The sequence below is a fragment of the Lottia gigantea genome (genome assembly GCF_000327385.1).
Source record: "Lottia gigantea unplaced genomic scaffold LOTGIsca_42, whole genome shotgun sequence".
In the NCBI taxonomy this organism is placed as follows: Eukaryota; Metazoa; Mollusca; class Gastropoda; family Lottiidae; genus Lottia; species Lottia gigantea.
In genome coordinates, this window is record NW_008709463.1 from 1,344,147 (window position 1) to 1,362,204 (window position 18,058).

Genomic DNA, 18,058 nt, shown 5'->3' on the forward strand with positions numbered 1-18,058 from the left:
TGGGCCAATTTCCATTGAATCCCCCCCCCCCCCTCCCTCCAACCACCATGACAACTAGTGTCCTCTCTCAAATTCTCAAAGTCACGCTGGAGCACTCGGATGCAAATATACAGTGAATGATGCAATTGATAAGGAATTTGACCTGCTAAATCAAATTTTTATTAAGCACATCTTATCATTAGTTCATTATCAAACAAATTGAAAAGACATGTCGGTAAGAGGCGACCTTGGTGAACACCGAATTCCTTCATAATGACAATATAAAGTATTTATAGTTATTTGACACATCGGTTATTTTCACAAGTATTGCTGATTTTAATTTAATAGAATAGTGTAGCCTTTTTACAAATCTTTTCATTATTGTAACGATTTTAAGAGAGGGCATAGGCTAAAAAATTGTTTCGGACGGAGGTGGAGGGGTGTATTGTCATTAAAAAAATCTTCATATTTTATTCTCTGCTTACAGGGCAAGCAAAATAACAAGTGTTGTTAAAAATTGTTGCAACCAATGACCGGTAACACCCTCTCCCCCCTTCTGGTGAGAGGGCAATTTGTTAATGTCCAAAAACTAAAATTTCTGCCAATTTTCAATGAGATATATTTCTATAGTCTTAAACAAGTTCTCAGTCAGTTGACACTATGTGTGGTAAAGACATGATTCGAAGGTGCAGAAATGATTCATTGCACTTCAGTCAACGTCAACTTTAAGAATGTCGTACGAGCAGCTGTGAACTGCAAGAAAAAATGCAGCGACATGATGCGTTTTACATATTACCTCGTGACATCATACTTACTGTCGTGAATCACAATTCAGCTTAACTATATCGAAACAATGCTTGCACGTTAAAGAGATTGTAAAGAGGTTTTCTAAATAAAACACCGATAGCATCAATTTGCACCATTCCAATTTTCAATCAGATGTCTGTGGTTCCTGCAATTCTACTAAAGTGTTCGATGAAATACGGTCATTCCCGATTAGTGACGTCATCAGACACTTATAAAGTGGATATAATACACATATAATTTAGAAACCCTCTTTACAATCTCTTTAAGGGTACAATCAATGTTAAATTAAATTCAATTTTTCTTTCGACAAACAACATTCGCGCCACATTCAGTAAAATAATGGGTAAAGAGCAATTTAAAAGAGGATTACGGGCATTCTCTTTCAACTAACACGGTAACCAGTATGGGTTTAAACTTTTCAGACGTTTACACCTTATTGTCCTCAAGCAACTACAAAAAAAAATTGATTTGAAAAAAAGGTCACTAAAAATAAAAATTGTAACCAAGCTAGTATGGTGGGAAGAAAACTTAACCTTAGCTGACCTAAAGAGGCGTAGTTTGACTACTTAGCCCATGACGTAATCTAGAACGATTTCCGTATATGGTCAAGACCATTTATGGGTAGACCAATGAGATGGCTGGTAAATTTATGAATGAAATCTTTTGTTCTGTACGTGTTGACACTAGACTAAGTGGTTTGATACACTCCGTGTCTATTCGAGTGTCGAGTTAAAATGTCATTTGATATACAGCTATCTTTTGACGTTATGAAAGTCGAAACTCGGCCAACTTTGACGTGCACAATTTGAGGGTATCCTTTGAAATAAATCTAGTTTGCTTATCTGACTGGCTTAACCGTTTTTTTAGAGAATAACTTTTATATTCAAAAATTAAAATGTTCAGGATGTAAATTTTAGGCTAATTGTTGGTGGATGATTAAAATCTGTTAGTCTATGTGTTAATTTCGAAAGTTAAAAATTTCTGTTTATCTATGGTATATTTAGTCTTACGAGTAGATGGATTGTAGGGGACAAGAACGAGAGAGTTAGGGGGTGGGGTGGCACAACGGCCTAATTCTTCAAAATGGCCTCAAGTTGGAGGACCTGACCTGCTTGAAGGAAGCAAAGCAAATTTCTAGTAGCCTTATTATGAATTATTGTGGAACACCAGACAATAATATTCGCCTTTAGAACCAGATTCTAAAAATGCCACAAATGCAAAATCCCAAAGTTTAAATGAACTAGGCTAATGTATTTACTAATTGCTCCAACCTTTTTGAATCAACTAAAATTTTGGAAACCAGAAAGGTATTTACTATGAAAAGAATCTTAAAAATGACCCCAAGATGATAATCGTGACAATTAAAATTCATGCAAGTCATTTCTACTGTTAGTTATATGTTAAACGGAGGGTAATTATGATCTTCAAGTCGTGAGAACCGACTATATTTTTGGAATGTTCATCACGTTCTTGAAGATACAGTATTGGTGGTCGCGTGCTGTGACACGTTTTAATGACAATTTGATGACGTTAGCGCAAAATTGAAATTCTGGAAATTCCGTTCGAAGACATGCAGGGCCTTGATCTAACACCATTTCAGGAATGCTATACCTTACGAATGGGCATTCAAAATTGGTGGTCGTGAGCGAGCGGCGACACTTCAAATTTAGCAAGAAATTCCAGAGATTCTGTGATGCAAGATTTTATCTTATTCAGTTAAAGAAATGATACTACCACAGATAGTATTACAGAGACATCCTTAGTTAACATATATAATTATCTTAACCTTAGATACTACCACAGATAGTATTACAGAGACATCCTTAGTTAACATATCTAATTATCTTAACCTTAGATACTACCGCATATAGTATTACAGAGACATCCTTAGTTCACATATCTAATTATCTTAACCTTTAATACTACCACAGATAGTATTACAGAGACATCCATAGTTAACATATCTAATTATCTTAACCTTTGATACTACCACAGATAGTATTACAGAGACATCCTTAGTTCACATATCTAATTATCTTAACCTTTTATACTACCACAGATAGTATTACAGAGACATCCTTAGTTCACATATCTAATTATCTTAACCTTTGATACTACCACAGATAGTATTACAGAGACATCCATAGTTAACATATCTAATTATCTTAACCTTTGATACTACCACAGATAGTATTACAGAGACATCCTTAGTTCACATATCTAATTATCTTAACCTTTAATACTACCACAGATAGTATTACAGAGACATCCTTAGTTCACATATCTAATTATCTTAACCTTTGATACTACAACAGATAGTATTACAGAGACATCCTTAGTTAACATATTTAATTATCTTAACCTTTGATACTACCACAGATAGTATTACAGAGACATCCTTAGTTAACATATCTAATTATCTTAACCTTAGATACTACCACAGATAGTATTACAGAACATCCTTAGTTAACATATCTAATTATCTTAACCTTAGATACTACCACAGATAGTATTACAGAGACATCCTTAGTTAACATATCTAATTATCTTAACCTTTGATACTACCACAGATAGTATTACAGAGACATCCTTAGTTAACATATCTAATTATCTTAACCTTTGATACTACCACAGATAGTATTACAGAGACATCCTTAGTTAACATATCTAATTATCTTAACCTTTTATACTACCACAGATAGTATTACAGAGACATCCTTAGTTAACATATCTAATTGTCTTAACCTTTGATACTACCACAGATAGTATTACAGAGACATCCTTAGTTAACATATCTAATTATCTTAACCTTTTATACTACCACAGATAGTATTACAGAGACATCCCTAGTTAGCATATCTAATTATCTTAACCTTAAACTTGCACCTTGTTTTATCATAAATCTTTACTTTGTGACCTAGGCCAGTGCTTTTATGATATTACGTTCTCTTCACTACTTACACCATTTCAAATATGTATTAGCCTACCTCTGGACTGTTCCTCAGGCGTCTTCAGGTGTATTTTGCTGCCAGGACATGTTTTTTTGAAATTGCTGACGTCAGCTTTGTTTTATCTCGTATGAATTACAGCCATCTACAATGAAAGGGTATGCACTTGATAAGGAGATTTCAAAACAGTAAGACGTAAAATTCCATTTTGTACGTGGTAATCACGAACATATCTGACATTTTCTAACCTTGCTTACAACATTTTTGGTGACATTGATGGTATTCCATGTGTCTTTAACCATTAGTCGCATTGCAGTGTGTGATGGGGAAATATTCAGGACAGTCAACTCTTATTCGATTCCAAAATGTGGAAGGGTTTATAGCATGGAATTCTCTTGTTTTGTTTCTCTCTTTCGGATGTGTGTAGCCTAAATTTGAAAATGTTCCCTTTGAAATGTCCCTATTGAGTCAAATGCTTTTGATTGATTGATTGATTTGAAAGGTTTACCTTTGATAGATAAGTAAATAGTTTAATAATAGTTCAGTATTTTCATTCAAACGACAGAAGGTAATTTATTATAATGCTTTTATTGGAAAGTTTCCCTTTAAAATACACTTCAAAAACATTCGCCATAGTGTTCGCTCTTTTTTTGTTGTTTTTTTTTTTTGAAATTTTGAGTTTTATTTTTTTATATATCAATACAGTAATAAACTTCACAAAGAAGTTTTCCTTTCAAGTTTGTTTATATTATGACACAATGATTGAAAAATATACACAATTCATGTGCATGTATTATTCAATCTGTCAATGGTTTTCCCCCACATGTGTGGCATGGCCGGGTCTCTTAACAATGACGATACGTGCACTCCATACACCCATATAAAGGTTTTTATAAACTTTTGATGTGTATCGGGCACACTGATAGCATCAATTTACACCATTCCAATTTTCAATCAAACGTATGTGCTTCTTTTTGCTCCTTTTAAAGAGATTGTAAAGAGGTTTTCTAAAATTTGTATGAGTATTTGGGCCACTGATAGCATCAATTTGCACCATTCCAATTTTCAATCAAACGTCTGTGATTCCTGCAATTCCACTAAATCTGAACGTTTTGTGATGTCACTATCGCAAAACTCCTTAGATATTATTAGCCGCTTTGGGGGTAGTGACGTCATTTTGTATTTATCGTCTGGAAATACATGTTTCGGAAAATAAGGTGATTCTATTCTACACCCACAAATTTTGACCCATTTCACTGATTAACGTAAAAGTGAAAAATATTGACATTTGGGTTATTTAACTATTGTAGAGATATGTTAAGTTAATATTTATTTAACTCATCCCAGTCATCCTAACTTACTATTTATTACAACTATACTAGCCGTATAACACGTAAAGACTAGAGATAATGCAAACACATGCTCGTTCTGGTAAATTCGACTCCTCGTATCCGCACGTAAGAATTTTTCGACCTTCCTGTAGCATTGTATATATATGTACAGGAGAGCGGATAATTCAAACTTAACGTCCTATGTTACTGTCCCGGTTTAAGGCTAATGAGGATGAGTAACTCCATACAGTGCGAAATGAGGGAAATTTTGCCAGGATAGTGGCATTAACCTACCATTTTCGATTTCCAATCGAGGAATCTTTAACAAATGGATAATCCATCAAAAATAATGACATTGTGGCCAATACCAAATTAATACCCAGATTGTTATCCTGGGACTATCAATTTTTATACCCCCCCCCCCCCCAACTCCTCCTTATCGCACCCACACACGCACAATCTCACCCCCTCCCTCTTACAAAAATTTAGTGCATGTGTCCTAAATGAGCTATCGTACCAATGTCTTACAAATACAATGAGAAGGCTTTGTCACATCAACATAATAATTTTGTAAGCGTAGGTATCTATATTTCATAAATCATAATCTAATGTGAACAACCAATCAAATAGTTTCATCTATACATCCTTGTACCTAGTTCCGTCTTCATGGGCGGTCTAGAAAGGGGGGGGGGGGGGTGTATATCCGGTAAGGATTTTCAATGGCGACGATCGGAGAAGTTTCAAAGATAAAAAGTTTTTGTTTGTTTTAGTATAAATAGCATTCGCGATTCGTAACCGCCATCTTAGATTGATAAATTTCAAGATTATGCAGTCAATAGGCAAATCTGTTAAAGGGGGATTGGTATTTCCCAAACCCAAGATGGCATGTCAAACGGGGATAGGGATCCATCGAAAACTAAGATGACAGCCATTTCTTGTACTAACCTTCATTCCTCCTTCTCGAAATTCAACCAGAAGTTCAAGTGTGCAAGCAGATTCCCGCCAAAGATGAAGGGGTCGCTCGATTGGCGAGTTCTGCACGTTCGGATTTCATGTCATTAAAACAAGTTGAAACAGAGTTTAGAACGCGTTCCATGAGAGCCGAAAAAATACTAGGTAAGCAGAATTCAAAATGGCGGAGAAGAAAATAGATGGGGAAATTTTGAATGTGACATATCTGATTTTATTCTGTCTGATTTTGAGGCCAGAATTGAAACAGAGGGAACCTGTTCCGAACTCTCCAATCGAGCACCACCTATGTCATAACATGTGACTTAACCAAAACATAAAATAGGGTAAAATGGGGCTTCGTCGTACATATGAGACAAAATAATCCGCCAAAATATCCACATTCCTCGCACAAGCATTGCCTTCAAATGAAATAGATTTCTTTAAAACAGATTCCACCACACTTGAGATCCAAATAGAGCACAAAGATTACTTTACTTTCCCTTCAGGAACGTATCTAGATAATTCCTAAGGATGGGGCCAAAAATCGGGTGTCTCTCCCAGACGAGATGCAAAGCTCCTTGAGGGTTTGCCACAGAAGCCAACAGATTTCAGATGGTCAGAGATAAATTTTGACTTCAAAACATGACCTATCACAGGCCCTAAAAGGGGAGGCTATGGTACAATGGTCCTCCCCCTAAATACGCTAATGTTTCCCTTTAACCGAAAACATGGAAAATGAATGAGACACTTTCAATTTTATTTTGGCACTAATGTAAAATTTCAAACAAAAAGACATTGTTGAAAGTACATTGGGTCAGACGCATTAATATGTGTCAACGTTAGCAGATTTTTTATGAATGAAATACGTTGTTAAAAAATTAGAAAACATTCATTCACAAAATTTGAACTTTGAACTTTATTAGCAGTGGTGGTCTGGTATGGGGTAATTTTTTAGAAATAAATACATATTACATAAAATCTTTTGAAAGAAAACCACGGCACAATAACAATAAGTTATTAGCATTGAAAAACTTGTAATAATTGTTGTTAAAAAAACTCACTCCACTCACGAATAATGGGTACGTCATCTTCACAATATCAAGCTATTACAAACTGCGACTAAGACCTATTTGACCTATATATAACCTAGCCGATTCAAACCGTCTATTTCAATTTCACCCGAAGACCCATCTTCACAATGTCTTAGATGATGTTCGGAATAGCTTGACATTGTGGAGATGAAGTTAGTAATAGCTTGACATTGTGAAGATGAAGTTTGTAATGGCTTGACATTGTGAAGATGAAGTTCGTAATAGCTTGACATTGTGAAGATGAAGTTTGTAATAGCTTGACATTGTGTAGACGAAGTTCGGAATAGCTTGACATTATGAAGATGAAGTTTGTAATAGCTTGGCATTGTGAAGATGAAGTTTGTAATAGCTTGACATTGTGAAGATGTAGTTTGTAATAGCTTGACATTGTGAAGATGGAGTTTGTAATAGCTTGACATTGTGAAGATGAAGTTAGTAATAGCTTGACATTGTGAAGATGGAGTTTGTAATGGCTTGACATTGTGAAGATGAAGTTTGTAATAGCTTGACATTGTGAAGATGAAGTTTGTAATAGCTTGACATTGTGAAGATGAAGTTTGTAATAGATTGACATTGTGAAGATGAAGTTTGTAATAGCTTGACATTATGAAGATGAAGTTTGTTATAGCTTGACATTATGAAGATGAAGTTTGTAATAGCTTGACATTGTGAAGATGAAGTTTGTAATAGCTTGACATTGTGAAGATGAATAGCTCCACAATGTAGATATGAAGTTCGTAACAGCTTGACATTGGGAACATGCGGAAGCCTGTACATTCGGGAGAATCAAACCCTCCCTTCACCGACATCCATTTTAAAGCGACAAGTTCGCCATCCGCTTAACCAATCATACCTTATTCTGAGAAACGATAATTTTTTTTAGTTAAGCTAATCCATAATAGTGTTCACAGTTCACCGTCGATATTTGAGCCTTCAAATCCACGTGTCTCCAGATTACCTGCGTTTGAAAGTTGAAATGACGACTTGTCTTTTATCGAGACCCTGCCACATATAGAAAAGACATATAGGAATTACAAAGGGAAATTCCTAGTCTGAGGTATTGTTAAAGAGATTATGTGATTTTTGTACATTTCTAGTATTTCTGAAGACTTATTTACGTATATTCAGACCTAAATCAAACCCCGATAATGGCAAACATGTCCCTTTAAAAATGCAAGTAGTCTGGGTTTTTCCAGCTTAAAACAAGCGGAAGAAGGTAATCCATGTTATAATAAAGTGTGAAGAAAACTGTTTGTCGACCATCCTACTTGGCCTATTAAATATACATTAGCATTATAAAAAAAAATTGTTAAATCCGGTGCACAATTACATTTGGCCTTATTTAGTACTATCGGGAATGGAATGGATTTTTACGTCCTACTGTACTATTGCAGTTTGGGTGAATGAAAGCTTGCGACGCCCTGTAGTGTACAATGGAGGACTTTTAAAACCTTGGCGTTAAACTACTCTATTTCTATTTCCGACTGTCGAGCTACACCTTGCAGCGTTGGGGATCTCAGACTCACCAATTTGGATCTGCTTACTTGGGATCGATCCCTGGGCATACGAGGGTGCAAAGGGCTGTCTCAGGGTGGTGGAATAACTCGCTGGTCCTACCCACTTCCAATCCCCACTCCGATCCCTTCCCATTACTCTTATAATATTAGTGGTGATTTTCAATAAAAGGACGCATGTTTAACTACTTCAGAAAAGAAACAGGCGAGCTGCACGATTAATGTAATTGCAATGTGATGCCGATGATTTTAAATGGCGTTTCTTTCTTTTTTTTGGGGGGGGGGGGGAGATTCTGTGGCTCATCAACGGTCCCCTCACCCAAACCCCCCCCACCCCCCCCCTCCCCCTCTAACCTTATGAACCATAGAAACGCCACTCAATACAGTCAAAATATTCGCAAAATCTGACTCATCTATCAAACAGTGTCATTGATCTGAATGCCTAATTGATAACCATATTCAGATAATAAAGGTAGACGAACAGGCTACTTGATTACAAAGACAACTAGTTAAGACGAGACGAAGTGGCTCATGGATACAACTATCTAATTGTTTATTTGGGGACAATATCTGTATTGTTAACAGTATAACTCATAATAAAAACCGCAAAATATATTAAACGATATAAGGAAGACGTAAAGTCTACATTTTCGCTGATATTAAATTTTTCAAGTGGTTTGTTTCTGTAGAGAGTTCACATTCTATTATTATCGGGTTAAATCTTTAATATTTTGTTAAATATCATTCAGATTATTCAATGAATAACGACCTGACCTCTAAAGGGATCTTTACGCCTCATTGAAATCCGACAATCATACAGTAAATACCACACGCTGTACTCAAGTCTGATCCTGACGATTATCGGAGGGTGTTGGTCGAGTTGCCCTTTGTGCAAAAAAAACGCTCTATAGGCTACCACCGTGATTAAATCTTAAATCTTGTCCACGACCCTGTTTATCTTCACAATGTCAAGTTATTACGAACTTCGTCCTATACCTTGACTGTAATAGCCACCTTTCTTGTATCACGGACGTTTGTAAATGCATGGTCAGAGGATGGATACCCTTGACTTTGTTGGTGTTTAGCTAAGCGGTTCTTGCTGTGCCAACCCAGAATGAGGGTCATAAAAGTCCAAAAGGATGGAAATCAGCGACTAAAACGGTTACTAGCATTCAACAACAAGGTTACCGTACTTCACTAAACACTGTACGATTCGGATGTTGAACTTTGAAGTGTAGCATCGACCTTTAAATCTACGTGACTGTAATGGTCCTATCAGAATTGGTGAACGATGGAAACATGACCCGGACTCAATCGCATGACACATCCAAGAAACGTCAGATCTATAATAGTCAGTGGTGGTAATCTTTGGCATAAAACTTCAAAGTAAAACCAGCAAAAGAAATAGGAAATGAAAGGATGTACATGTATAGGAATTTGAAAAAAATCGGAAAAAATCGGTCACAACATGATGCACCAGCACACCCCATAAGAAACTGCACATTGCATCTGTACCCAATGACATAAATCTTATTATCATTGTTAAAAAAATCTTTCCCCATTTTCTATTATTCAACTGTATGTTTATAACTTCAATGCTGACCACAATTGGGACACTGGCTACGCAATTTCGAGAAATCCTTTGTTCCGTTTAACCTGCCTCCAATTAGCCGCTTATTTTGAATACTGCCTACGCGAAGCAGATGTTCCCGCACTGGACTTAAAAAAACAAAAAACTCTTTTGATCAGAAGTTCCTCGGCAGATGCAAATCATAAAGGTCACGATCCAAGGTCGACCTGACAATTTGAATTCAAAAGAAACGTCCTATGAAGTTTATCAATTTTTATATTTAGGTTAAATAGGTTCTTCTTAAAGGGGGGTAGCTGTGTAATTTTGTTTCAATTTTCAAATGGGTGGGGGATATAATTAGTGGTGCAATTCAGTTTTCTACGGGAGAAGGGACGGGGTTGTACCCCTACTGGCTCCGGCATCATCAACGACAGGCGAGGTAAAGTAAAGTGAACAGAGCTTTTGATTGGTTCAATATTTTATTGACCTAAAATCATCCTGCATAACAATTCTCTTTGATCATCGAATCATCGCGGAAATACACGAAATTATACAATTAGATTTGATCTGAGCATATAAGCTCATTATCTGAAAAAAACATGGAGACTTAAGGACTGCTGTATCTATTACTTATAACATTACTTTTTGATATTATCAAATGATGATAACATTATCAAAGCTAAAAATAAACCTATATAGTGATAACCATCTTGATGTTATCTTTGCTTTCATATAAAATAAATTTTTAAACAGATTCTACTTCGTGTTGGTTGCTTTGATATTAAATAGAATTTTTATGATTCATATCATCGCGGTGTCGGTTGCTTTGAAATCCGATAATAAATCAGCATAGTGTTATTGGTTGCTTTGCTATACTATATCCTTTCCAGTTAAATATGCCTTGGTGATCATATCACATTTTATGTTTTACAATCCGTAAGAGCCACATTTTGTAAGCATACGACACACTATTTTTTTGAAATATGTCTTTATGATAGTATCTTATTAATGATGGTTGTGTAGGAGCTATTCAAAGGTTTCTTGATCTTAACTGTGTATCAATGATACAGACAGTACTGAGATCACCTTTAGATTTATGTGTTAGGATATGACGTCACTATCGCGTACACCATCTTGAGTTTTTTCTGCAAAATTGTTCAAAAAATTACACACTGCACTGTTCCTTTTGTAAGAACTAATCGTCATATCTGTAATGTGAAAAGCGATACACCTAGCTGAAATTGAACTGTATTAACATTTAATGTTACATTTTGACAACAGCATTCTTTAAACGGTTCTTATCAAGAAAAGATGACACGCGAAACCTGACAGGTGTTCACTCATTTTACCTGTTATTTCCCTTATCAATTCATAACATAGTGTTTCAATGACATAATCAATTATAAACTGTGTTTAATACCTTGACTGTAATAGACACCTTTCCTGTATCACTCAAGATTTGATTGGATTGTAGCTAGCGAATACAGCCAATCAGATGCCTCACCAGAACGACTGTAATCGGGGGCAATGATTGGCCGTATTTGCTAGCGTGCAATCCAATCAAATCGCTGTATTGACAAAATTTGGGGTTTCGAGAACGGTGGTAATTGTAATCAAGGTATTAGACGACGTTCGTTATAGCTTGACATTGTGAAGATGAATACATACATACTATAACAATGAAATAATCAATAATTTAACTGATAAAAGTGATCATTTTATCATAGTTTTCATTGCTCAGGAATTTCAACTATTTAATTGAGATGTCAAACTTCCATCAGTTCATGATGCATCAAAGTCAGATTTTGAAACAAACACAAGCCCTAACAATTTTTTGCTAGATATACACGTCGAAAAAAAAATTGTTGGGTTTATGAAAAGTGGTTTCTAAAGTTGACTGCAAAAAATTGAATGGTCACAATTCATAGACAATTGATTTCAGAGAAATGTTCACGTGAAGGGCATTTTGGAGTAAAAGTCAGGAATCGATGACAATAAAAGGGATTTTCAGTCGTTGTTAACAAGTCAATTGCTAATTTTCGTGTATAATATATTTGTTCATATCGACTTTGTTGCCAGTCGTATTTATGACGATATAGGCCTATATAAGGATTTTTAGGGACGCGATTAATTTTAGTCATCTCGAACAAATAGATGAATAAAATATATTTATTGATTGTGATAGACGAAATAGAAAAACAAAACCACAAACATTGATAAATTAACGAAATGAGTCAGAAAATATCATCATGGCGGCCATCTTTTCCTGTAGGATGGTCCCACCAACTCTAGATCTAATTTTCACCCTGTTTCATTTTCTTCGTTTATTACCGGGCCGATAACATGTTATTGCTTGTTTATATATATTAGGATATTTTATAAAAGGTTTGTGTTTTTAAATCAATTATCATTTGGTATTTAATATAATGAAAAGTCCGTCAATTGAATATAAATAATATTATATTGTATAATGAAAAGAATGTTGGAATTAGAGAATATCGTCTAAGTACCACACTTACAATAGGTATCCCAAATGTTTACAGAAAATCATAATCAAATCAAGTAATTAATAAAGTAGAGTTCGAGTTTTATTCAGATAACGTATAAATAAAAACCCCTCGGACCGAAAAAATGACGCATTATAATTTCAAAAATGACAAAACGTTGGTCAACCATTTCACGGTATATTATTCTAGTATAGTAAGTACTATTTCGAATACACATTTATGATTTTGGAGGATTTTTCATTTTTATTACATGATTTTGAATACATCAAAAGAGTTTAACTGTTAGCTGATCAGATCAATTTTTCGTCAGAATATTTTCTAGGATTTCAGGCTTTTTGAATTTAATTTTTTTTAATTTTCATTTCGAAAAATATCCAAAATTTCAAAAAGGGTACATGGAATATTTATAAATAAAAAGAACCTCGCATTGAAAATAAAATAATTTTTTTTATATTAATTGCATGAATATAGATTTCATTTTCAATTTTTACTTATTAGCATTGTTAGTTTCAAAACTTAAAAATTATCAATATTTTAGAAAAATTAGCGTCATAATTTCAAAATTAGAACTCATTGAATATTTGATTATATATATTTTTTCATAATATTTTAGAATATAACCATGACAACAAAGTATGAAAATTGTACATTATTTTGATAAAACTGTAAATGCGCATTGCGAATTTTTTGACCGAAAATAATAAACAAGAGTTCATATTATATTATCTAACTATTATATATAATATAAATATATAATTACATATTTTGGTTTTGAAAAAAAAGGTTTCTTTTACAAGAATTATAAATATTTGGGAGAGATTTTAAAAAAATGTTCTATTTAAATAGGTATTCAATGTTCTATTTTAATAGGTATTCAATGTTCTATTTCAATAGGTATTCAAAGTCCTATCTTAATAGGTATTCAATGTTCTATTTTAATAGGTATTCAATGTTCTATTTTAATAGGTATTCAAAGTCCTATCTTAATAGGTATTCAATGTTCTATTTCAATAGGTATTCAATGTTCTATTTCAATAGGTAATCAATGTTCTATTTCAATAGGTATTCAATGTTCTATTTCAATAGGTATTCAATGTTCTATTTCAATAGGTATTCGTATTTAACTTTGTATAAAAATATTCGATTGAATTAATATTTGAATAAATGAATATAATTTACTATATACTGTACTATTTCTATATAATATTGTAGCTATAATTTAACAATAAAACTTTATAATATACACTAATTTGATAATGACAAACGCATTTAACAGACTGAAAGGAATTAGACAATAAAAATCGTTTTTATTCACAAATATAATCAAATATACATTTGATACACAAGATTTGGAAATATATTTCCTGTATATTATCTCTCTCAAAGAAATGTGAATCATTTTATTTTTATTGGAATTTAGCGTTAGAATATGTTTGAAAATGTATATTTTTTTATACATTTGAATAATAAGAAAACAGTTTGACAAATCAGTACAAAATTTTTACAAAGAAAATATAAATTTTACAAAAAAATATTAATTGTATTAAATTATTGCATTTAAAAACCTCTCGCTGTTTCGTAGCGTCTTGTTTTTTACTGAAATTTTTTCTTAAATCACTTATATTGAAGAGAACAATCGAACGCGGGGCAGATCACCGAGATGACAAAGCAAAATATTTCATAGTTTTAATTGATGTACTTGTCTTGTAAAGTCTGTTTTTATTTTGAAATGTATGTGATTTGTAACAAATCAGTCAAAATAGCCCCAAACCAAATCAACAATTTAAAAATATAATAAAATATTGATTGCTTCATTTATGATTATTTATGATTATTTATGAACACTAATTCATCATTTTCAAATGATTATATTTTTCAGTTTATAAAACTCGGTGATTTAAAAATAAACTAACAGCTTTATTACAAGATATAAGGTACGGGATAAATTCAAAATGGCGAACAAAGTGATAATATGGGTCAACCAATGATGTATTTTTTTCATGGCGAAGCACGAAATATGCTATTAAACTGGACTATTGACGATGGATAGAAGTAATAGAATGTTCTGGTACTATACATAGTTCACAAGAATCTAGATATTTCAATTTCCAACAAAATTAAATGTGTCACAATGTTATTTAATCAGATCTCTACCCCTGGCCTTATGCTGGGGGCAGACGAGCGTATTTTTTTTACCTAAGTTTGTACACAACCCAAATGGTATTGTAATATTTTGAGATTTTGTAATTCATTTAGCAATAATTGTGTATCATTTTGGATAATATAGTGAATAATCTGCACAAAATTTCAATTATTTATTATTTTATTTATTGCACAGCTTGTACTGATGAGAGCTTCTAGTCTTGATTTATTTCTGATAACTTCTCTAACTTAGGAATCTTAGGAATTCATTTTTTTCTTTCTTATATATATTTTTTTATTTTTTATTTTTTTGGTAATAACTAACCCTTTTGTAATTTGCACTCATTGTGGCGATATTAGATGTATATTTGGTTAATGAGATATTTCAATTTTGTGTACCGATATCTTCATTCTTCAAATTCGTATTTTGAGGGTTTTTTTTTGGTTTTTTGGTCGATTTCGTAATTTCTAGTTTCCAATATGAGAAACAAAAAAAAGTTGGCGAATACGAATCCATGCTTTATTATTTTAATCAGTGTGCAGCGTTATTTTGCTTGTATATCAATGCTTTGTGCTTGCTTCAGTTTTCTGCACCCAATAATACAATTAAAAATTAGTTTCACAAGATGATCTCAATATTCGCATAATAACTGATTGTAAAGAGGTTTCCTAAATTTAGTGACATCAAACACTTAGTTTTAGTTGAATTGCAGACGTCTGATTAAAAATTGGAATGGTTCAATTTGATGCTTTCAGTGTTCCCGATACATATAGAAAGTTTAGAAAACCTCTCTTTAATAGCTGATTGTAATTAAAGTAATTAATTGAATTAGTTTATATATACATGTCGTGGTCATTGCGTATAAATGTACCCCCACAACATAGAAATTACCTGTTGTGTATGATGGTGAATAATGAAAGTGGCCATGAGTTCCGAACGAGTTGCATTGAAACTCATGACCACTTTCATTGTCGCTCTAGTGTGAGGCACTTAAAATAGGGCTTAAACCATTATATTTTACTTTTTACTTCCCATTTGATGTAACTCTGTGTGCTTAGCTCGACTGGCCCTATCCGTTCTACAGATGTGATATCATCACGGGTATAGGGCCAGATTTGTCGAGCTATCTGTGTGCTAGACATCTCAGTTGTGCCAAATCAATTGCCTGTGTTGTATATATTTTAATATTTATTTTAATTTCTGACTCATACATATTTATATCAATATTTCAAATATATGTCTACCGAAAATAATTTGTCTGATTGGTTGGTGAAATTAAGGGAGGGGGGGGGGGGGGGGATTTTAGAAGGTTTAACGTTACCTCAAATAAAGAACTTTCACAGGCCTGAAAGGTGAAAGGTATAGCCCAAAGGTCAACCTCCTAAATGCGCAACTGATATAGTTGGTTGGCTTTTTGGAAGGGTGACTTTTTCTCACAGCAAAGAGTATCGTTTATAATCCATTTTAATTAAAATACTCCGAAAATTACAAAGGGAATTTACAAATCGGTAGTTCTGCTAACTTAAAAGGAGGTTTGTCTGATGGATACGCGTCCAGATAAATCTCACTATCTGGTTCACAACCTCCACAATTTCCACCACAATAACTCTCTACCACTCGACAATCATCTGACCATGTTATATTTTGTATTACTCCACCTGTCCCCCAAGTTTTCCACTTGACTGTAGAGTTGATTTTAAATCCTGTCCCCCGGAGGTCGATGATAAAGTGACCAATGACTCCACAAACATCACTATCATTTCCAGCATAACAGTCGCCGGCTCGTCCGTAACCCTGTCGAAAATATGTCGAATTTGAAAACTGATAATTTGGGTTATATATAATTGAAACAGTAGAAAGTCGCAACCTGTATTTTTGAAAATCTGTGTATCCCATTTCACTCAACTCGGGTACCTGGTCAGGAATTTTGACGCACGAATTTGAATTTCTGGTAAAAGCTGGAGTAGACGCCATGTTGTTTTCTGTAAATGATACAAATGGTGCAGGTCCGCAATATATTTTTTGACGTGAATTAAATTTCTTCAAATACAGCCAGTATTCTCCAATTCCATATTCAAGGCATTTACCAATGTCATTACAGCTGTTGTATAAGGCACAATCAAAATTTGACCACGTTCCATCTTGGTTACAAGTAGCATTCGTTATAGTATAATAGCCTTGTGTGCACGCATATTCAACTATCTCTCCAAATTGCCACAAGACTTTACTGTGAAACGATGAGGTATTTATGTTTGGATCTATTGCGGTTCCAGTACAACCGATCGGTTCACAATGGTAGGCATGGTTGTCCTCTGTACAGACTGTATTGTTCGGACATTGGTGATCTTTACAAACCCCGAGAATGTTGTTGTTCAACTTCCAAGCCTCTATAAACATGTAATCAACATCCGGTATGGCATGTCCTGCTCCATGCAGAAGAAAACAATCATTGTTCCGCTTATTCAAATTAGCAAACCGACATAACGAATGCAGCTTACACTTTCTGGCACAATCCATTGGTCCAAGTGCGTGGGTATATGCAATCGACACCGAGTCGGTCTTGTAGCCATCACGAATATTGGGTTCGGCAGGTTTGAAGCACTGGTTGTCAGAAAACCCAGCGGCCACGTTCAACAAAGCAAGTAGAAATAGCTTCATCATACAGTTATCCGTCGATATAGCTCACTGCGCCAATTCAGAACGCCAATGCCTTTTCTATGATAACGTACAAAACACGCAACTGCCAATTGAGCCTTTAAGATCCTCGATAAATTTAAATCAAATAAGACGAAATAATTTCAGCTAAGCTTTATATTTGGTGTAGATTCTCTAATGCCTTTTCTTCATTTTTTCCGAATCAATATGTAAACATGTATTTGAAGAAAACAGGGTTCATTATTTCTGAAATATCAATAACTCTTATCTTCGAGAACAAAGAATTTGCTTAAGAATTTGCGCTGAATAACAATTTTGAAGCTTGTATGTTCTGAATTAAGAGTGAGGGGGGGGGGGGGGGGGGGGGGGGCCCCCAAAAAAGTTTGGGGGACTGCCCCCCAAACAAAAACCCCCCCCAAAAAAAGGGGACTTCCCCCCCTGTTAAAGGGACCAACCAAAACAATTCTTAAAAAAGCAAATTTTTTCAAAAAGTTCCCCAAAAAAACAAAAAAATTTCCCAAAGGAAATTTGAATTCCTTCTTCCAAGTTCAAAAAAAACCGC

At 34.2% G+C, this 18,058-nt stretch overlaps 1 protein-coding gene across 1 annotated transcript in view; it reads right to left on the minus strand.

Annotated features, from left to right (window-relative positions):
• Nucleotides 1-18,058, minus strand: part of LOTGIDRAFT_233666 (hypothetical protein) — a 36,733-nt gene that overhangs the window by 13,869 nt on the left and 4,806 nt on the right. Inside the window, exons 4-6 of the mRNA XM_009060418.1 lie at nucleotides 17,709-17,715; nucleotides 6,447-6,454; nucleotides 4,380-4,446 (exon numbers count right to left, since the gene is read on the minus strand). The gene's annotated coding sequence lies outside the window, so the exon portion shown is untranslated. The remainder of the gene's footprint in view (nucleotides 1-4,379; nucleotides 4,447-6,446; nucleotides 6,455-17,708; nucleotides 17,716-18,058) is intronic.